Below are 24,000 nucleotides of genomic sequence, written 5' to 3' on the forward strand. Positions count from 1 at the left end.
AGAGAGAAATTGGCAGTGTTCCACTGACATTACATCACTTTTCCTTAATAGGAAACCTCTCTGCAACTTAACATCTTGCTTTAAACACTCAGAAGTGTCCACAAAGTCTTCAGTGAGGATCATCATATAAGGCCAGTAGTTAGCCGCAAAGGACTAGAACATAGAGCTGGAGCTCCCAGTACAACATTGAAAAGAGAAGTTCTAATGAAAACCATCTTTAAATTGTCACCAACTGCAGAGCAAGGGAGTTGCATAATCTCTAAAAGATATGTGTAAAATGTACATAATTCCAGTAAAAAGCAAGGGATGAAATTCTAATTCCTATGACTTTACTTCAGTAGACTCAGGATTTCCTCTAGAAACCTTAGAAAGTGACAAATTAAAGAGAGAGGCCTAATCCACCAGTCAAAAGCAGGACAGAGACACTGCTTGCTCTTTGTGATCCTGAAAAAGACAAACCCTCTATTTTATGGTACCATCAGTACCGTCCCTTATCTCTAGTATGACATTATTTTGAAGAAATTAGTTAATTATTGTAAAATATTATATGATATTCATTTGCTAAGAGTCAGATGTTGCCACCCATATGTGTTGCATTTTCACCACAAATAACAGGACTCCTTGACCGTACGCAATAAAAATAAATGTGCAGCAAAGCCCAGTGGACCTACAAGGTTTTTCTGAGAAAAAGATATCCTTGCACTCAATTTTTTGCATCCATTACTAAGATTGCTAGACTTCATTGTTTGTGTCATATATTGAGAGATGAAAAGCAATCAACATCGTACATGAAGAATAGAAGTGCCCAGAGAAATTTATGCTCATGCTGTAATAACGTAAACATAAATTCCAGTTATTGTATTTGTAATGCACAATTGCTGAGCAATAATCCAAGTCCTGCTTCAAGTCTGCACGCCGTATTTACTGGCATGGAATTTTACTGAGTGCATAATTTATTTAGGCACTTTCAGACACACACACACACACAAACACAAAAATGTATTTACCACAGTACAAAGTCAGGGTAGGTCATTTTGTCCTCTGCTTTTTCCAAAAAGTTTGAAAGGAGTTCACTGAGTGGTTCCTACTGCTTTTAATGGCAGCTGTGCAGCATACAATCTTTGAAAATTTACAGTAAATGTTGCCATGTTTATATCAGTGACTGTCAGGAAAGAAAATGCTAATCAAGTAAAGGTATGCAGCAAATAAATATAAGATGGAGCACACTGAATACCACTGTGAATGCTCTCATTTAGGAATCACGTGGTCTTACAATACCATGGATTCTCTGTCCCTCTTACTCAGTAAGATATCCCCAAACACTTCTGTGTGCCCTTCCCTGTTCTTTCCCACCCAGCTGTGATGGCACAACAGTTTAGGACCCTTACAGCAGAAGGAGCAAGTGAATTAAAAGTTGAAAGTAACCCTAGAACTGGGTGGATTGCTTTGTTGGCTGGGGGCTGTTTTTGTGGTTTTGGTTTGGGGGTTGGGGGTTTGGTTTTGTTTTTTTTTTTTTAAACTTGGATTTGTTCACTGCTTCAGATTAAAGAGCAGCCACCCAAAAGGTTCTGCTGGTGCAACAGAAGGGTGGTGCTTGTCCAGGAACAAGCACCTGAAAGCTGGACCTCTCACAGCTCACACTGCCTGGGAGGAAGTCCTTTCCAAAGTAGGGTTTGTGAAACCATACCTTTAGTTTGTAATTGTGAAGGGTAAGAAAGAACTTCTACATCCACTTTACTTCTGAATGGCAGCGTCTGAGCAAGATCTTTGCGTTTTAATTCACATACACATTTTTTAAATTCAACTGCCCTATAATTAATGAAGTCTTTAATGGAAGCAAAGCCAAAGTTTAGGTTATAACACAGAAAAGTGATTTTAAACTGGTTAGCATGCACAATGAATAATTGGAGTAAATTCCACCTCCTTTGCTGGAACTATCTAAAGATTTCAAATAGAGGGTATTCGTGCAACACTAACACACTCTCACCAAGTGCACAGTACAGGCCTTCATGTCACTAAAAATGAAGACATGTAGCTGAAGACTTGATTGCCTGAATGATAAAGGTATAAATAACAATATTGACTTGACCAGTTTCATCTTTGTGTACTTTTGCTGATCCATGAATTGGCTTCTTTAGGTTTTCTTTATTCTAAAACCGTATGCAGAATTATTAGCATCAGCCAATGCTCATTTTCTAAAATATAATTTTAGCACTGGTTTCAATTAATGCCTACCTTTCAGAAAAGGTCAGGGAAAGCAGAGGAATTAAGTTAGACTCTAAACACAATTTTAAATAATATGACAGCTATATTTATCTAACATTAATCAAATCTTAGTTACATTAAAACTTCACCAAAACCTGCTGATTGGACAACACAGTTCCTGCTAAATAAGTTATTACAATTCTCTGTTAAGTTTCAACTATTGTACTGTGTTGCTCTCTCATTTTGGAAACAGAGAAAACATCTGCTAAAATGAACTGTAATGGAAAAAATTCAACTGCAAGTCTCTCACTCATCCATCCCAGCACTATTATTATGCAAGTTAGCCTGCTATATATAGCAGCTACAAGAGGAACTGATATGCTAGCTGGGCATGTACATGTCGAATCTATCATCTTTTTGTTCTATCACAGAAAAAACAAGCTGCAACAGCTTTCCAAACTTGTGTAAATGAAGTCAGGAATTCAAACCGGTAGCCTGTGTGTTCAGGCACACAGACATTCCACTGAAACTAATGGGAGCAACAGTAATTAGTAGCTCTGAAAATCAGGCAACTTTTGTATGAATTAAACTTCATTCAATCAAATTCAATAAAATTTGAATCAAATCAAATTTGAAATTCAATCAAATTTGAAAATTTACGTTTAAAAATTCATCCGTGTATTACAAGAATTTGTTTCAAATTTTAGTTTGTGCTTTAGGAGTAATTTTTTAAGGTGAATTAAGTACCTCAGTAATTTGCCTTTACGCAAATGGCATGGAAATACTTGGAGATGCACAGGTTTCATACCCAGGTCCCCAGTTAAGTCCAATCAGTAGTGACAGAAATCTGATTAGCATTTGGTATTGTGATTGAAGTGGGTCAATCTCCTCTCTCTTCCTAGAAAAGTTGTCACAAAGTTTAAATATACTACCTTCATATCAACCTTTATCAATAGATTTAAGCAGTGAAAACACAGACATTTCTCTTTCATGCCTGGAAAATGTCCCTATACAAAAAGGAGTGTGGGAAATTTTTTGCAGATATTAACTAAATGTCCCTTGGTGTCACACTGGAGTCTCTTCCAAATTTTAATTAAAAATGCAGATCAAAGGGAACGCTTATCATGGCATACAAATCCAGGTAATTTAAATAACAGCGATGAATAATGTCATCTGCTTCAAAAATTGGAATAGAAAAACCTTCCTATTAAGGGGTATGGCAGAATTTCTCAGAAGGTCAGGAGAACTTCTTTTGATAAATGACCATGGAAAAGGCAATAATATGCAACTGCAAAGATCCACACACGTTTATAATAGTTCCAGTTTCAGGTACTATTGACATATTTTAGCATCTTTTATGATTTACACTGTCTAAACTTGCTTTGTTACTGCTACTTAATGATTTGACTGCCTGAGCTACAGAAAAGCTACAAACATACCAACTCTTCCCAGTACAGAGAACTGTTAAAAAATTAATAGTTTTAAATTAAAATGTGAATTCTGCATTGCAAAACTAGCATAAGATGACTGCAAGCCAAAATAAACTAAATCTTGAAAAAGCTCACACAACAAAGCCTCAGAAGAATCTGTACCATCATCAGGTGAATAACAGTTTAAAATATCTGGATATATTATATAAATCAGAAGGTATCTCCTTCAATACCAGCTAAGTATCACTCAGCTGTGGCTTAACAACCACTTGTACTAATATTCTGCAGTAGTTTTAGCCTACAGTACTACAGTTTAGAAATGTTGCTTTTCTCTCTGTTTTGAACTAGGAAACTAGAGATGAAGGAATTAGTTGGGCTGGTCTATAGGCAGAATTATACCAGAACAGATACTTCTACCACAACAGGTACTCCAAACTACTTAGGTGTACACACTCGTTCTGGAACAGAAACAGCCAAGTTTAGAGTTAATGAGGTATAACGAATTAAACTTGACACTTCCTAGAGACTTTTATAATTTTGTGTTATTCCCAGCTATAGCCTGACTTGGCATAGCCTGAATATGATGTACAACACTTACTTCTGATTGCTTACTACCCTTCAGGTTTTAGGCCAGTGTGTAAATTCATCAACAACAGTAAATGTAATCCTAATTTTACTGGGGAACAAAAAAATCCAAACATGTCACAGATAAATCTTAAGAGTTAGCACCTCAATGAAAATTTGATTAGAAGGGCAATTATTCAAAAACACTGGACAATATACATTATTATCACAGCAAAACTACCAGTATTTTCTGGAAAAAGGGCACAGAAATGGTTCCATTACACCAAAAGCATGATAGTTTAAACACGTCCTGGTCTCCACAACATGCTACTCTGCACATCAATGTGCAATATTCATATGACAGGTATCTGTACAATTCAAGACCTGATAACAGATTACAAGAATATTAGGCACAGTCAGCAATTTACAGGATGACCAATTAATTTAGACCTAAAAGTATACATCCAAGAACATCCAAAGAAAACTCTGAAACATCAAACTGCTTCTTAGACCAATTAAGGAAGTATGTTTTTCATATGTCCCACATCTTCCAAAAAGGCCTTTCACCACCTCTTTCTTGTCCTTTATACAGCACATTGCAGTTACCTCTACCAACTGTGAAAGCTTAAATTATTCTACAAACTTTGCCAGTGGTCAGTGGTTTTAGCAAACCCCAAATTTTCCAAAATGAAGGGTAATTCATTGAGAAACTAATCATACTGCTAGCCTCCTTCCTTTTTAAGTGACTCCTGACAAAGACATTTTCAACTTCATGCACAACAGTGGACAACCTATCACAAAACTCTTGAGGAATCTGAGGTAATTAAATAGAGGAAGCATTTGAGAATAATCTCAACAACCGACCACAAAGTTTAACATCAGTAACTCAGGAAGCTTGACAGCAGATTTTTGTGATTCCTCCTCTATCACAAAGACCATCAGTGATGACAGAGACATAATTTCCCTAACTTGAAAGCACATTAAGTATTATTTAATTATGGCTTTGTGAAGAATTTAATCTCTCGGACAAGCTGCTTCTGTCTTGTATCACTCTCTATATGAAGCACTGACATTTTTTAAACATTTCCATTAATTAAAAAAGTACCATTCACATGTTTTACAAACGTCTCCCAAACATCCCAGTTTCACTCTAATTAGTCAATCCTCTATTACTCTGCATAACCAACTTTGCTCTGCCAGTACTGGAAATTCTAGCAGACGTACCAAACCTTTTTAGAAAAAGGGAGGATACTTAGTAAAAACGTTAGGCACCTCAGAGTTTTGTCTGTTCACACAAATTCTCTGAACCACCCCAAACTTTCATCTACTACAGATCAGCTTCCTGCTTAAATGCATTCCAATTCTATTCTGCTCTGCTCTTTATCAATGAGCTTGTTACTTCAAATATTAGCATTGCAAACAGTTCCTCTAATTCAGTACTCGTACAAGAATTCACTCAGTAAACAGGGCCTGCCTTTTGCATTTGCAGGCATTAGTGCTTAAAGCACAAATATCTATCTTCTTAATCCAAAAAAGGACATAATGTGAGTGCTGTGTTTTAGTTGCAAACCGATAATTAGCCCAGTGGCAGACAGAGCTCTTTTGTAATTCATTATAATTAACTGCCCCTAGGTCACTCCTGTTTTCTACTTACAATGTACCACCAGAAAAGTCCAAAGTTTGTACCTAACAGGAACGTTAACTTTACAAAGTTACAGAAGTACTACAAACCAGTCTTCAAAGAGTGTTGGAAGTAAGGATGAAGTAGCCTTGTCTGGCAGTTTGTAGGAGGGGCAGACTGCAGTCAGAAGAGGATGAAACCAGAAGTATTTTATTGCCTTTTAGTAAAACAACATGCTAAATCTAGCATTAAAGATATCAATACTTTTTCTGAACCAAACATTTCACCACACAAAGAACCATCCCCATAGATAATAATCAGATCCTTGTAAGAAGTATAGGAATGGCTTGCTTCATCTCAAGACACGCATGGCAAAAGAACCTGAAACTAATTTATAATTATAACATTTGCGCTCACATGTTAATGCCCCGATTTATTACTGTGGTCCGTAACAAACAGAACATCCACTACTTGTGTGTGTGTTTCTGGGGTCTAAATTTCTTGATAATCATGTGAACCTGCAGAATCCTTGGAATTGTCTGTTTGTGAGAAGAAAGCTTCCAGTGAGGTATCATAGACCAGCTGGATATGCTGAAGCTTAGACAGGCAATCACAAAACCCTGCTCCTTTAAAATATCAGCTCATGCTCCAGAAAGCATTGCTTCCCTCCTTAAAAGAGTCTTTAGAGTTGAAACTGGGTCCTTGATCTTGGGCTAACTGTGATGCATGTGGTCAGTGCTGAGCTTCACCATCCTGGGAATGGTTCCACCACACACTGGTCCGCATACCACATGACGCGCCTTTAACGTAAAGGCTAGATTACTGCAATATGTTCCAGCTATGGCTGCAGAGAATGCTCATGTGTTGCTTGCAGCTGGTTGCTGAAGGCAGCCATACAATTGGTGGGAGAGCAAGGGAAACGTGGCAAAGAGAACCTGATTTCTGAGTCTTCTGCTCATTTTTTCTGGGTATTTCATATGATTCAGATAGAAGTCATTATTCATATTAATTGGCTCTTTTATACCTATCCATTAGCATGACCACTAAATTTTGAAGGCATGGGGGACACAGGAATCTAGAGTTTTAGAATCAGTGTATAATTTTTATTTCTAAAATCTCGGAAGCACTTAAAGACTCTGTTTTATAGGCCAGAGACAACCATAGAACTAACTTCAGAGTCAGCAGCTGAAAGTTCATTCTTTGTTTCAAAAGATGTTGATATATCATTTTGGTTTTATGTTAATAGGCACTCCTTTTTTCTCTCCATCTATGTGGACAAATATGCATGCAACACTCATCTAATTCAGTTGCATATATATATGAAAGCAGCTTCTATCCTCAGCTTTTTTTCCCCTGAAAGTTCTGTGTCCTATGAACAAAAATGTTCCTGAAAAACAACTGATATTAAAAAAAAAATAAAAAATTCTTCTTTTGTAAAAAAGAAAGATGATGTTTAGATGGTATTTTAATATAAAGCAGAAAATGGAAGCAAACATTTTCCAGGAATTCCTGATTAACAACTTAAGAAAATGTTAAATGGTTAATAACCTCAAAATCTCTAGCAGAAACTCCAAAAGCCACTAAAGATAAAAGAATGGAAACCACATGTAACATCCTAGAGACTCATAAGACAACATAATGTACTTTCAATATAGTTTGAACTTCCGTAGTCTCACTTTATAAATTCGATTTCATATGTCTACAGAAACTGATAGAAGAGGTGTCTCTTTTTTTACATTACACACAGATCTCCAGATTTTTATAAAGATAGAAAAACTATGAAGATTTATAGGAAACCAAGACTTTCTCCCTAGAACATAGCCAAGCAGTATGGCAAACTATTTACTGCCTGAAAAAATAGGCTACAAAGGTTAGAGAGGAGAGTAAACGTGTGATTTGGTGAGGACATTGAACCTAGGTGTGTGAGAATTATCATGGATATATGGAAACTATCAGGTCGCTTTAGAAGCAGAAAGACAATAGAATTTGGCTGTGTCAGATGGAGAAACAGGTCTGTTGTGGAAAAGAAAACACCAAAGACTCTGACTCCTCACTGAAAATAATTTGCGGTTTATAGAGCAAAATACACGGTCTGGTGTCTTGTCAGTTGAGTAATACTGATGAACACTTCGGAAGCCCAGGCACTATTTTCATGAAAATGTCTGAAAGACATTCACAGCTACACACCAACACCTTTGTCAGCGTGGATATCAATACTCCCTTTAAATTTTCTTTACATAATTCTGGTTTCAGGCACCTTGGATTTGCACAGAAGTAAACGGCATCATCTTGCAACACAGACTCACCATCTGTAATGCAATACCAATTAACTCATGCTTTCATTTAATTGCCTAAAAGTTTTGACAGGAAACACAGATCACACACAAATAAAGAGTGCATGAAAATACCCCAATCCACAAAATAGTATGACTACCTCTGTGGTTTTCAAAGCCTCACTTGTACTAAAAAATTCACTAGGTCTTTGGTCCCCGCAAAATACAGCCATAAATCAGGGTACCCTCCTGAAACCTTCAAACACCTAAAAGAAAGGCTTTATATTTCAGAGCCAAAATAAGTACAGTGAGGTGGGCTGGAAGAAATACAGCACCACTGGGTTTCTGTGCAAGGAAACTCTCCTTTCATTTGTGCAAAACTTTCTATGTTGCCTTGGTGAATCTGCTCCATTAGCCAAAGTCGGCTATTAAAATTGTTTTGCACTTTAATAGCTGCTTTAAACAAATCATCCCCATGAGTCAGATACAGATTTTTTACTTATGCTTTGTATGGACACACACACACATAGATTCACACACCATTAGATTCATATGCACACTGAAACAGACTTGCATTATCTCCTCTCATAAAAAAATATCTGCATTATCTGTTCTTTGAAGTCAGAAACGTACATTTTACACACATCTGCATGTACATATGCACATGGTGTTTGAAACACAACTGAAAAAGAATTCTGTTTCTAGTGACTACTTTCATACTGCAATTCAGCCTATTCAGAAGAATGAATTCAGCCACAGAGTAAAAATTTAAAAAGATGACAAAATCCAACTACAAAAAGAACATAATGATCTTTTTTTTTTTAAGCGTAAGTCTTCCAAGTTGTGAGTAAGGTGCAAAAATGGGTAGGAGCAAGCCCAGTTTAAAGCTTGGCCTAAACCCAGGAGGTTGGCTCTCCTGAGAAAAGTTGCTGTAACACATGCAGGTCTTGATTTAAACCAGATTTCTGTATTCGGTGTGGCTGAAGAACTGGGGTCATACTTTTTAAATGATTCTGTACCAGAAGCAGCACAAAAAATCAAAACATTCCATACTCTTTTTCTATTCACTAGAGCCCAGGCAGGAACTCCTAATGAAGTCTCTCCAGCCCACCAGATACTGCCTGCATGCATTTCTTGCTCTCTGAAGTGGATGATTCTTCATCATAGGAGAGAAATTCTTTTTAAATTGCAATTTAAAAATTAAATCCATCTGACTGAATCTCCACCTAAAGTCAATGCTTTTAAAGCAAAGTTTAGTCATTTTCTTGTAAATGCAAAGATTAAAACAAACCAGCTTGCGATTGTAAATGCAAACAGTTAAATACTGATGTTGTAAATTAATTCTCTATGTTTTCCCATTATTTACATGCACACCTCAGGTACTATGTTGCCTTAATGGGTACAGTAGCATACAAGACAAGAATATTAATTTTCACTGTGAATTTGATGGAGTTAGTTGGTTGGTATAAATGTTAACATTACTAAAACAGATTTTTGTGTGTTAATCTATTTTTACATTTCAGTCTGGAAAAAAAAATGTAACCATGTTGCCAATGAAAACCAAAAAAATCTTTTCCTGTACATTTCTGCTGGCTGACACATCATGTCTGCAAACAATTGTCTTTCTCTAGAAAGCCTTCACTTTATACAAATCCAAAAGGACAAATGAGACACGTGCCATCTTATGAACATTTACCAAAACTTGGACGCTTTGGCAATGCAGTATAGCAGCTCCTGACACACAGACTCAACTCTACAACTAAATAACCCTTCCACATTTTTAAGGCTTAAGTATGAACTCAGACCCACATTGCCACTTTCTGTTTGAAATATTCTAGTGAACCATGATATAAGATTGGTTTCTTCAAAAAGAAGAATGGGGTTTTCTTCTCCTGTGTTTTAGACCAGCACATATAATGCAGACCGTCTTCTAAAACTGATACCAAACAAAATCAGAAGCCCATTTCAAGGAGGAATTTCAAGAGGAACATTTTTTGGTGACATGAAGGAATAGAATTCCCCAGGTCTCAGAAGAATGTCCTAGGAAGGACTGGAATGAATTCTGAATAACTGCTACCAAAGGATGGTTTAAGATAATCTAAGTTAATCAAAGATGTCTTACTCAAATCATCCCTGAAGAGATACGCACACTATGCAAACTAGGGAAAGCAGACTCAGTTGTTTCTTGGCTCATCTCACACAGGTGCACCAGGCAGAAAAAAGCCCAGCAATAAAATTGAGCCCACTGTATTTATTTATTTATTTTCATAAAAATAAATGCTGTTTATCTTAAACTCCTTCCCTTTGTGGAAAGGGAAAGCACAGGGGAGTGCCATACACAATACACTAATTACAATCAATTCTTCTTCAATAAAGGAAATACAAACTTCCTGCCTTGGCAAGGGCTAGAATGTCTCAAGCAGGTGGGATAAGGACCATGTTAAGTGTCTAGACGGCAATGAGGAGGAAAAATATTTCCTAAGATTTCTGTTTGTGTACTAATCCAGAAAGTGTATTTTGCATGTAAAAAGAACTCCCTTAATTATTGGTTCTCCTTCTATGATAATTATCATGGTATAGGAAGCATTATTTAAAAAAATTAAATTAATACCAAAATGTTAAATGATCTGTAATGCTCCAGGAAGTTCTGACAGTTGTGGTCACAAAAGACTGTCCTCTTCACTTTCTGCAGAATAAGAGGTTAAAATTAATCTTCTGGGCATACTATAACTTGCTTAGTAATTACTCTGTATGTATTCTTCCTAATTTTTCCAAATGGATGTATTATCACTAAGAAATCATTGCTCAGTATTGCTATTACTGAGTGGGAGCTTCACTCCAAAGGGAACTGTATTACTTAATCTAGCACTGAAATGCTATCTGTTAAGAAAACAGTAATATTCCCAGGATGGAAGATGATTCATGAATATAAGATTCCATAGGCATATTTTGATTAAAGAATATTCCCAGGGTGAAAGATTTCCAGCCAATGATTATGTTCTCAAGAATATATGGGACTATCAGTTAATTAGTATGTTCTACATAACCCTGAAATTTTTATTGGGAAAATAAAATCTTAGGGCCACCAACTCTTCTCAGGTCAGTAAAGGTCCAGTAGATCCCCAAATACTTGAAGACTCCTTTCTTGGAGAGTAAACAGCAAATGAAAAGACACATGACAATAACATAAAACATTTCATATGGAGATTATGTAACTAATAGTGCATATATTTATTTTAATCTTTCAGACAGTTTCTTCTCACTGTACCCCATCCACTTCCCTTAAGTACACATTTTCATCTTAGAAACTCAGCTTTTTAAAACAAAAGGTCTTTATCTTCATGTCTTTCAGGTTTAGTGCCTACCAATATTCATAATCTACAGGAAAATATGCTATACACACAGAGAAAACCTACATACATGACATCACTCTGATTGACGGTCTACTCTGCTCCCAGGTGCATGGGTCCACATTAATGATGGCATGACTAAAATCACAAAGCAGCTACTTAAGCAGAGCTGGTTGAGAAATTCATTTGCTGTTTGAAGAATACAATATTTTCCCATCAAATACATGACTTTACAAGTAAAATCAGTTTACTTTGCCCAACTGAGAACTAGGGAGAGCTTTAATAAGGCAAGTGTCTCATGGATGATTTTGAAGCAGAGTAATAGAAAGAAGTTCTGTACAGCAGAGAAAGAAGGAATTATTCATGTAAGTGGGCTGACCAGCATCCCACAGGTCACTTCCAGCCAGACCGCTCCCTTTGCCTTCCAATGCCCAAAGCCCAACAGCTGAACATTATTCATCAGATTTACCACTGCATCCTTACAGAAATGGAGGCATGCTGTTCCAACATAGCTAACATAGCTATTAGAAATGGCTGCTGCAGTCATACAGACCACACAGTGGATGACAAAACTGCAACCACACTCTTGTTTGTGGAGAGGTTAGGCTATCATGCCCTCCAGGACTGTCGTATAAGCTCAAAAAATTCTTCACTGCAGAGCAGAGAATAGTGAGTTGCTTTCTGTTGCCTGGAACCATAGATCCCAATAATTACTTTACAATAACTGTAATTGTACAAAAACAATAATTACTATAGAATATACTTTGCAAAGTTGTATACGTTGCAATCATCACACAGTCTCTGCAAAGAGAAAGCAGTAGACTCAGGCTAGTCAAAAATAATAGTCCCACAATGATAGGTGCATGAGTGTCCAGCAAGATGGCCTTGGCCAGGAAAATATATACAGCTGTTCTGTTGTTACCAAAAAAAAAAAAAAAAAAAAAAAAAAAAATTGAAAACCAATTTGAAGATAATAGAGATTTTTCTAGGACTTCATTAAGTATAAGAACATAAAAACACATATTTTACAGCAGTGCTTTTTAATGGAATCCTGATACATGAGGCTGCTTATTGTTACTTAAAATCACACTTTAAATTTTCAGAACAGTTTTTCACTGAAAAAAAAAAAAAATTGGTTGGCTCTCATAAAGCTAAAAGAAAAGCTATGTGACATATATCTGTCAATGGCTAACAAACCTTTACCACACATCCACCATTCTGATTTTAGGAAAACTTCTATGTCAGATTGCAGTGTATGGTAACTTGGTAAAACTCGACTTTGTGATTATCAGGTTTCTACTATCTCAAAGATGAAAGAAATGTTTTCATCCAAATGAGACACTCCTAATTCCAACAAAATCCTACCTGCTTATTCTTAAGCATTTCAAAAGTTGTAAGTACATCTGTATACCACCTACCCAATGTTCCCAGTATCTTTTATTCAAGCTCTTATCTCTTTGCCCCCACCTTTTCCCACAGGGTTTCTCCTCCTGGCCAAGCAAATTAGTACTAGAATATTATTTCACAGGCAGTCAGTTATTTCAGGTTTTGTTTCCCATCTGAAAGCAGGATACAACAGAATGTCTCTCAGAATCCTGTTCTTGCAAGTATTTGCACCCTTTTTCATAGTGAAATGATTTAGACACAATCAATGGACATGGGCTGAGAGCCATTTAACTTTTTATATGTTTTTTCCATCCTGTTGTTATCAGTTCTATATCTTAATCCTTCTATGTCTGGTATGCATAGTGAATCACAGACCAGCTCTGGATGCCTGGAAACTGTTGGACTTCCTTAAGAACATTATCATAACTTTTCCCACTCCAGAACTCCAGTGGATTTTGGTGCACGTAGACTTCTGAGCAGACATAAAACTTTCTGTACAATATGTAACGCATCTTATGGCGTTAATTTCAGAAATAGAAAGTTTGGTCCCAGGAATCATGGTTTCAGTTCAATACAGCCACAGAACACCATGGAAAAACAGTTTCTTGACCTCAAAGCCTAATGAAACATCGACTGTGTCCACTCCTATTTTTAGATGTATGCTCTGCAGTGCCATATTCTTTAATATAAGGCTGACCCAAATGTTCCAACAGCAGACGTTGGTTTCTCTTTGATAGCCAATGCATATCTCTGCTTTCCAACTTTCTGTAAACACATCATTATAAGGAAGGCCAGCTTTACTTTTCCCAGCCTTCTTTCTAATTATGCGCCTCCTGCCAGGAAACTTTCACTTTTTTCTTTTTTTTTTTTTTTTATTTTTTTTTTATTTGCTACTAAAATTTAAACAAATGTCTGCTACAGCCTTGGAAAAGAAGGAAAAAACCCTCCACAGCCATTACTGTTCCAAGTTACAAAGTTACTAAGTAACACCAAATTCCTTTCAACACTCAACAATAAACATTCGACAAAAAAAGTTAGCTACAAGAGTACATCATTGCTAGGTCACCAAATATGTCTTCCTTACAGACTAATGAATTCCACAGGACAAAAAAACCGCCGATAGTTTGTTTGAGTTTGGTTTAACTTTGGTAAGAAGCCACAGTATGTTTTCTAAAACATGAAGTCTCCTGCCCATTACCAACTCTCTTTTCACCCAGGAGTATCACCGGGTTCCTACAGAAGTCTCCCACAAAGAAGGCTGCGAAAGCACTCACATTTTACTGCTCTGTCCCATTTGCTAACAAACTAACCGATTTAGCAAGTCTTTGAGCTACAGAGATACACAGAGCCGCTGCCACCGCAACAGCATCCTTTCTCTACTTGGAAACCCCAAGGTCGGCAAATAAAGCGCATCAGCCAAACTCGAATGCAACCACAGACGATGTGGCAAACGAAAAGGGCAAGAAAGAGTGGCGCAAAAAAAGCGACGCTCGCAAGAAAGGCGGTCAGCCCGGTCCGATTACAGCACGAGTGATTCCTTTTGCCCCGACCTCTCGCCTTCCGTCACCGCTTCTTGCCGTGCGTTCGCCTCGTCTGAAGAAAACACGTCACCTACCAACTCAGGAGAGCATCCTGCCATCTTACCTCGGCGGCGGTTACGCGGGCAGTCGCCGCATACGCGAGCCCGGCGGGGTTCGTTCGGGGACGGGGGAGATGCGGCGGCGGGAGCGGCGGCGGCGGGGCGGAGCGGAGCGGCGCCTGCAGGTACTCGGCGCTATCTATATAGGGCGGGCCCGGCGGCGCAGGCACCGCGCCGTGACTCATGAAGCCTCCGCCGGCGCGTCCCACTCCGGCAGCTTCACGTTAAGAGTCCCGCGGTCAGCCCTGGGCTCCCCGATGCCTGCGAGAGGCGTTACCGCAGGCTGCTGGCTGGGAGCGGCAGGGAAACGCGGGTTTCCCGCAGCGAATCGCCGTCGGGATCGCCTTGCCCTGTTGCCGCAGCCCGAGTCTTTATTCCTCTCCCCTCGGAGCCGCGAGAACCGGGACTTTCTGACACGCTTTTTTTGCCAAAAAAGGCTCGGGTCCCAGGCTGGAAGTTCACTTTCTTGCCTCCGGGAACCCGGCATCCGTAGCCAGTAGAAAAGCTTGAGAAATTCCTGCTGAATTTCGGCTGCAGCTGCCCAGAGAGTAGAGGTGACATCCCAGGCTCTTCCATGCTGCCATACAGCTGCACAAACGTGTTGCCACGAGAGCTTACGTTAGCTGTTCTGCGTGGGAAAAGTTTCCACGACTTCCACATCATTTTCATCCGCATGACAGAGCGGGTGGGATGGCTACAGGTTTTAACGTAGAACTGCAGGACCGAGGTCACGAGTTATTCTTCTAAGCTTTTTAATACTTTTCTGTTCTTTTTAAATAGCAGTTATGCCACTACTCATCGCTACCGAGTCCCCGAGTTCTCAGGTTAGACTGAATTTGAAACTTTTTTTAGAAAAAACGTATGACTATTGCACGCTTTAGTCACCTGTTTTATAAACAATCTCCTGCATCGTCTTCCCCTGTCAAAGAATAGGATCAGAGTTCAGAGAACATTTACTGTATGTTACAAAAATCATGCTATTTTGCAGTCTCATTATGCAAAACCACCCAGAGTGTCAAACCCTTACTCTAAATACATTAATTACTACTGCATTTTCCACTAAGGGCATCACTTGGAGGTAGACACTTCTTTTTTTTTTTTTTTCTTTTTTTTTCCCCCCACAAGGAGATGAAAACTGAAGAACAGATTTCTGTTGTTGGTTCATAGCCTTCCTACTAGAACCCACGTGGTCTGGATCCAGTGCTTGCTTACAGATTACACGCCAACATCAGTTTTGTAAGTAATCACAGAACGCAATTAATCATTAGTAACATCTACTTAATCACCTGCTTAAAACAAGCTGAACAATCTCAAGAGATACATCTATAAAGCCTCTATTCTCAAATCCGTGCTTAGTCCACAGAGGTGATCAGTGGTATCACTTGAATTTTCTACAATGTGGACAGCAAAAAGAAACGTACCAACATGCTGTCTTTTATCTCACTACTATTAAACATCCTTTTTAGGGCAGCCGAAAGTGAGAGTGCTCCTCTTTCTTCTTTTCACTCCACTTTCCAATCAATGTGTATTGTAGTCCCGCTCTGGATGTCTGGAATCTCTTGGGTTTACACAAGAACATCATCATAACTCTTTTCCTCCAACTGGTATGAACCCCCAAGATGAGCAAGACCTGTACCTGAGAAATTTCATTCTACAGTGGATGATGCAGAAGAAGGTGGCACTGAAACCTCCCCTGCTTACTCAAGCCCCTTCACCCCTTTTCACCACCCAGCCCTCTTTAGGGCTCAGAACTCACTCCATATCACTCGGTAGCTCCAGAACGTAATAGGGAGAACAGAGGAATGCTGCTAGAACACAGAGTGACATGCCAGATCCTGGCAGCGAGAAGACTGGCACTGCACGAGCACTCTGTTTCCAATTCTGGTACATGACTATGGGGAAGAAGCATGGTAGCTCATACACATAGTATTAAGACAGTACAAAGATAAATAGGATATCACTCACCACTAATCAGGTCTCGATATGATTTTGGGTAAGTATGCTGGTTGAGGATAGCATTTTATCTAACAAGCAGAACACAGTTAAGCCAGTAATAGCTGCAGATAATCTAACACACACAACAAAGAATGGACTGATGTACAGTAGGAAAGGCCAATTATAGAAAAACTGTACCCAGACTTCACATCTCCTAACTGCACCTTCTCCTTTATATACGATTATAACAGAGTGAGTTAATATTGCAATAAAGACAACTGAGTTCTCTGACATTTTCTTCTGTCACAGCTCTTACATTGCACATACTTTGCACACATGTTCCAAGAATTTTGGAGAAGAATTTTATGTCTATGCCTGTATGCTGGTGTTTGCTTCATGGAGATAGAAGATGAAAGCAAAAAGATAGCTTGTGCACATCAGCTCAGTTCAAGACACTTGCTTTGCTGTGACTCCACAAGCATACTGAGCATGGAAAGCGAATATGAAGCTCAACATCTGGGAACCAAACATGAGGCACAATGTGAGATAAAGATCCAAAGAGAAAGGAAACAAAACCGTATGCTTAACTTAAAACTTAATATGATCTGTGATTCTTTCTTGTAAACAACTTTGCCTATCATTCCAGCTCCAGGAATATTTGTTTCTAGTTTAAGGAGTTTCCAACTATATGTACAGCATGACTAGTGAACTAAAATGAGGGAAACTAATTTACATGTAAAAAGACACTTGCATACAACTCCAATGGAGTCCTAATATTTAAATGAAATATTTAAAATGTAATGACAATTGTAACAAACAGGTTTGGGAAAAACGCAGTTAAAAAACCCCAACAATTAATTTCTGTGAACTAAAGGAGGTAATGGTAAATGCCATTAGTAAAACAGGCAAACACCAAACTGCCTGAAGTTGTATGAGGGTTTTTTTTGCTAAGCATTCATTCAAACTTTGAGAATCTTCACAAAATGAAGATTCACTTTTTATACCACCCTGTAAATAAAATGAAATTAACAATGCTTAAAGTACTAAAATTAAAAAGGGTAACTTCAGAAAAGAAAAAAAAAGCTGAAAATGCAGAGACAAAATGTTATACAATGTAATTACATCCTCAGTAATCTGAGAGAAAACAAATGAAGCTAAAACAACGCAATGGACTTCTTGGGATAGTCTGTCAAGTTCTTAAACTACTACAGAATAATTTGTAGTATTTAAGTGCAACCTTTTTTTCTTGCAGTGTATCTATCTTCGGTGGAGGAAGTGTATTTTAATAGAGTGTACATACATTGTCATCCACAACAGCTAGTTTGCAGGTGCTACTATACTACAACTAACTACACACTTCTATTTCCTTTCTTCTGTTTGCCTACTTGGTTTTTCCGCATTACGATACGCAAAATTTTAGCATCCTAGCTGGTGAATAACAAAGACATTAAAAGCTACACTGGAGTGTGGAAGTCTGATCATGCTAGTTAAGACCAGATCTCTCAAATTATTTAAATCAAAACAGGATGTCTTTCAAAAAGAAAACAAATAAACAAACAAAACCCCTAAAAAATTCTGAGGCCTAGGAAGAAGTTGTGATTGAGATTCAAATGGTGTTTTCTACATGGGGGAAACATATGGCATGAGATTCTTTGGTCTTAAAAACTGCAAATTAATTCAGAAATATAGGCATGCTCTTAAATCAACCCAAATAGTATTCGGCTAGCCACAATGGAGCTTTGCATCATATTACAGTTCAAACATCATTAAGCTCAAATGGAAATGGCAGTAACATAGACACTGAAGGACTAGAAGAGGGAACTGAAAGAGTTTACAAGCTTTCAAACTGATTCATATGCAGCTGACTGAAGTCAGTGATTTACAGAGTCAAATTCACCAACCTCCCTGTTTTTCTTACATAAAGGAAGTGCATCCCATTTACACTAGCTGTGCAAAATGAGCTTTGACATGCCAACCATTGTGGATTTTCAAATTTTTATTTTAAACAAAAAAAAAAAACCAAACATAAAATTACTTCCCCTCCCATACTGTACTTGACAACATTTAAAAGCTTTGAATGTGGATTACTAAACCAGGAACAGGACACTGATTTTCTTGGAATGCATGAGACTTTGAGATTTCTTTAAAAGACCAGAATGCAAAGTTAGGTTTTCCTGAAAACAAAAGGGACTAACTATACCTCTGAAATGGCAATTACCAAACATGTAACAGTCCAAAGCACTTAGCGCTATTTCAAAAGTTTCTTGAATCCCATATTACAAGCATCCGGTACTACCCAACTTTGCTGGTGTTGGCAGACACTGAGGTTGTAACTGTAAATTGCTTTGTTTGGTATTATTTCCTGTTGCTGAAATTCACAATGTCTGAACTAGGAGTACCAAGTTGTTTGTGGCTTTTGTTTTTCTCAAATATTCTGGAAAATAAAGGATTACATTTGTTACAAGAAAGATTATTTAAGCAAACACTTCCCATCACTTTCAATTCTGCCAATACACACCATCAAAGTTATGTGTTTTACAGAGAGGAAACCATAGCTAGAGCCAACATCTGAAAACAAATCATATTGCAAAGTCTCTGATCTATTAAAACACAATTCAATAAAAATGACATGAAAAGAGGACCTTTTTCCAAACTTCTAATTATACATTGAGGAAAACAAAAATCAGAAGTTTCTGTTGCTGAGACAATTTTCACAAGAAGGCATTTACCATTTTAAGGGACATATATGTATACACACACACGTGTATATATGTGGTGGTAAAGTGACTCATGCTTAAGTCTTCTTTGTTACAGTACTAATTACTTCACCTTTTGGACTAAAATAGCAACGGTTTTCAGGGTACAAAATTGTTTAAATGATATTGATTAGATTTACTGTGTAATCCCTGTGACAGCATGGAGAAAAGACATGGATGTACTATAATGTGCACTTTCTAACAAGGAACCAGAACAGTGACGGTTGAACAACAAGCATATAGAGAAGTCAAGTATCCCAATGGCTTCCTTAAAGTACCTAGATACTTCAGTACCCACATTCGTAGTCTGTTTTGAACATGAGTAATCCAAGAGAATTTCCTGGCCTGCACAACTACTGGTATAGCAATGCGTATGAGCTCTGGAAACAGCTACATCAAATATAACAAAATATAACCTGGAAAACACTTCACTCCTCAGACTCAAAAGGATTTTGACCCATGTTAAACTGCCAGTTTCACTAACACCACACAGGAGAACTGGTTTTTTCAGGTTTTGTCCAATTCCTTTTCTCTCCCAACCTTTGCATTTGGCTTTGACCTGTATTCGTTTCCCAACTCTTGCAGCTTTTCCTTGCACTTTCATACTCCCTCACTCTACTATTCTTTTCAGATTCTCTATTTTTTATTAATGAAACAAACTACGAAGATACCCGTAATTTTCTTCTGTTTCAATCAACATATCCAGATCAAGAGCAAAATAACCTTGCCAAAACACCTCTCTGGTATTGTTAGTATTGTATCTGGTTTGTTCTTTACTTTATAGTAAAATTGGCATAACCCTCTTCAGCTGTGATATTGAAATCACATTTGCAAGCATCACTACAGATCTATGACGGGTCTACCTACATTTCAGATGCTTAAATTGTTAGGAAGCTCATATAAAGTCACAGGTGGTTACAGCAATTTGAATGCCACCCGTACGTCCTTCCCAGTTCCCAACTCAAATCTCAACACTACATTCTCTTTAATACTCCCGATACAGTAATAGTGAGCATGTTGCATCTTTCAATTAGGTACACTTTAGTAACTTACGGCTGCTGTAATTGGGAGGCCTGTCAGGAAGATAAAGAAGCTGTTTCTTCTGAGTCAGGCTTCTCCACAACATTTAAAATGTTTTTTGGTAGCTGTTTATGAGCTGATCTGGTCACAATTTCAAGATCAAGGCATAACTAACTTTCTTTCATCAGGATGTCAAGCTCATGGTGCATGCAATTGTTTGCTCTAAAGGCTGTGAATTTAGGAGACGTTCTGTTGCTAACGTTTTGAAACCAGAGCAAACCAGGCCAGTATGTTAAATGTTACTGCTGAAGTGTGTGCCCACAGCTATTTAGTTTTCTCTGTTCTAGCTTTCACACAGTCAGCAGAGATCACAGCTGCTCCTTCATCTACTGAATGTTTCTGTTGTGTTGATTTTTCCTGCTCCGAGTAAGTCTGAAGTGAAAAGGTGAATGGTGTTCTGTGTCTTTTCCTGCCAGGAATAAGACCTTTTAAATTCAGCCCATGTAAGGAGAAAAAAAAAAAAAAAAAAAAAAAGGTCCCAAGACACTGGGGATTAGCATGGCAGTGTATGAATTCCATACCTATGTTTAAAACAGTAGCTAACTTGCATTTCTGATATCACGGAATACTTTTCCACCAAGTCATTTTGTTATGAAATGCTTTTCTATCAGAATTGTGAGGATGTTTTTCTTAGTACTAATTTTCTTTCTTTTCTCTCTTTCTGTGCTACTGTTCTCAACTGCAAAGACAGCTCAGTCTCTCAGGGGTGCACGTGTTCCCTTTCTAGATGCATTTCTAAGATTTCATTAGAATACTGCAGTTGACAAAAATTCATAACGTATTTTCGTAATGCTTGAAATTATCTACAATGGGACTTCCCCCCCCCCCCCCGGCAGAGGAAGACTCATTTATCTTCAGGCTGCTAACCAACGGGGCTGCCAAAGACCCCTCCTTTATAAACAAAACTCTATAAAGAGCTTTCAGAAACATGAGAAAATATGGCAAACACAGCTTGAGTTCTTCAGCTTTGCCGGCAGAAGATTACAGGAGGATAACGACAAGTTCGTGAGCCTTGATCCCCTGCATCTACCCCTTCGCTGTTCACAGCAGAAAGCAGCTTCCTGCCGAAAGACTGCTTCCCCGGCTTCCCCGCCATCTCCCCCCCGCTCCTATTCTGAAATCCTCCAGCTCCAACTTCCTTATTTGGTTGCCGGGACTGTTCTTTGTCTGGCTGAACCACCACCACCACCACCACCCCACCCCCCCGCCGCCGCCCCCGGCTGGGCCGCGGCCCTGCTCCAGCGGGCCACCCCGCCCGGCCCCCGGGCGAGCAGCGGCAGCCGCCGGCCGCGGCCATGCCCATGTAAGGAGCACCTTCCCCGGGCGCCGGCGGGGCGGGGCGGCCCCGGCCCCGGCCCCGGCCGAGTCCTCCTCACACGGCCGCCCGGCCCCGGCCCCGGCCCCGGCCGAGTCCTCCTCACACGGCCGCCCGGCCCCGGCCGAGTCCTCCTCACACGGCCGCCCTCGGGCAGCCGGGTTTTCTCCGGGGCGCGGCGGCCGGGATCCTCTCGAGAACCGCCGGCACACCGGTTGTCTCCGGTTTCTCCGCTCGTCCCCCTCCAGCAGCCTCACCTTTACAAGCGCAAAGCCGTGGTGGGCGTCCCGAGTGGGATCACTTTTTAAGCTGCCGTGGCAGCGCGCGCGAGCCGCTGGCAACGGGACAAAGGAAACCGAAGTGATAAAGTTCCAGTGTAAAAACTCACGGATTCTTGTCATGTTTTTCATTGTTCTGTAGAGACAGGTTACGGCCTGTCCTTTGGGGATTTAACTGGTGCTTTCTGCAGAGCAAAAGGAATCTCTCAACAGTGCTACCCGTTTGTTTAAAAGTGGCCATTCTGACATGCTACATGAAGAAAGCAAGCGAGACTAGGTTCACTCTCAAAATATCCTGAAACTCTTTTAAGCAGCATTATAAAGAGCGGCCTACCTGCAGGAAGTCGGTGTAAACTCGCTAGCAGAACACTCCCTACTGTTACGACTGTTGCTCGGTACTCAGTTTTAGTAGCGCCTCAGGTACTTTGCGAGAAAGAATTTACAGTCTAAATGTACAGGTATATGTAAGAGCAACAGCAAGCAAGGAAGAACACAAATAAAAGAATTAGCCCTGCCGGTCATTTTTTGTTCACATCTTTTAAAATTAGTCTTTTTTGAAGTGGAATATCACAGGCATTTATGTGATAGTCATTTTTTAAATGAATACCAAGGAATCCTGCAGGAATTGATTTCTTTCTTTAAATTCAAATGTGAAAATGATAACGGTTCAGGAGACTATATAGTGAGTATATCCACAGTGACAACTGAAACAAGCAAAGTTAGTATGCAGAGATATCTTTATCTGGCTAAGGAAATTATTGAGCTGTGACTCCTTAAAAGGAATACCCTTCACGAAGTAACCATTCAAAATTAGTAAAAGTCTTGTGAGACAGTCCTCTCCAAGGCAGCGTGACAAGAAACAGTATTTTGCAACAAATTAAAGAAGAAGTTGTAGCTAAACTTCTGACTTTCTAATTCTGTTTGGGAGTCTGGAAGCATTCCCATATTTCTCAATATGGTTCCTTAGTATTAAGTTGTGAAAAGAAGTCCTTAAGTAATGCTAAAAGTTCCTCCATTATTGCAAGCTCCTGTGGATGTTCGGGTGAAGCAGAAAAAAAGTAGCAGACCAGAATAAAGAGAGCACTGCGTTAAGTCACTGATGTAGAGTGCAATAGCGACTGCTCCTGGGCACAAGTGCATGAAAAAAAGTAATTAGGGAGAGTACAAAGGTGCATTTATAACCACCTTCCTATAATGCTCCTTCAGCTGCACCCAACACATTAAGCCAGTTGTATTTTCAGCTCAACAGAAAACCGACTCTTGTATTTTTATATTGCACTCCTGCCCTCAACAGAGGCCCAGACAAGTTTGTTTACTTGTGAGAAACTCTCAAACTAGAAAAAACTTAAGGAAACAGCTTAATAATAATAGCAGAATAAGAAAAATATTGACCACATCATATTTACATTACATACATAAACTACCATGCTAAAATTCACCTCAGGAAAAAAACCCAAACCAACAAACTAAACACACGAACAACTTAGAGCAAAATAAGAAATATATAGCAGCAATTTAGTAGAATTTATGTCCAGAAAAATCTCCTGGTTTCAAGTTATCTGTTTCGAGATGAATGTAATTAAAACGTTCATAACTGACAAAGAAAATGCTAAAATTAAAATAAAAAAATACAGAAATGCTTTAAGAATGAATTAAACAAAAGTCATAAGGACATATGATTGTCAAATAGTAATTTAAAACTAGGATATCTCCTGGAGCTCACCCTCCCCACTGCTGAAGGCTGCAGCAGTACTGATTTATTTCAGAACAGCTCCATCATCTCCAGCAGGTGTTCAGGCTACTGACAAATAACTCTCTGCTGATTCTGCAAACAATTTACCATCCAGGCCCCGTCATCTGACATCAGTTCTTCTGAATGGAACGAATGGCACCGTAACAGATATGTTCAGGGTAGAAGGACATATTCTTCAACCTCTGAGATGCTGTGCTGTGTTTGCTCTTTTGGTTTTGTGCCATATTTCCCTTCTGCAAGTAAGAGTATGTCTCTGCTGAATGAGGAACTCGCAATGCTCTCAAGAAAGCTATCTAAAAACTTACATAAATGCATATGAAAGCTTAGGCCTCTGCCCTTGCAGAACAGATGACCTCCCAGAGATCTGGAAGCTACTACTCAACTGACTTTCAGTGACAATTCCAGACCCCTCTCC

General features: G+C 38.9%; 1 protein-coding gene across 3 annotated transcripts in view; it reads right to left on the reverse strand.

The window, feature by feature from the left end:
* The window catches only part of PALLD (palladin, cytoskeletal associated protein), a 207,460-nt gene that overhangs the window by 53,841 nt on the left and 129,619 nt on the right, over positions 1–24,000 (reverse strand). Inside the window, exon 1 of one of the 3 annotated variants that reach the window (XM_049833475.1) lies at positions 14,474–14,733. The exons of 1 other annotated variant lie outside the window; for it this stretch is intronic. The gene's annotated coding sequence lies outside the window, so the exon portion shown is untranslated. Of the gene's footprint in view, positions 1–14,473; positions 14,734–24,000 lie in introns of those variants that run through there. One more of the 3 variants, XM_049833481.1, reaches the window with a different exon arrangement.

This window comes from Accipiter gentilis, chromosome 3 (assembly GCF_929443795.1).
Source record: "Accipiter gentilis chromosome 3, bAccGen1.1, whole genome shotgun sequence".
NCBI classification, from domain to species: domain Eukaryota; kingdom Metazoa; phylum Chordata; class Aves; order Accipitriformes; family Accipitridae; genus Astur; species Astur gentilis.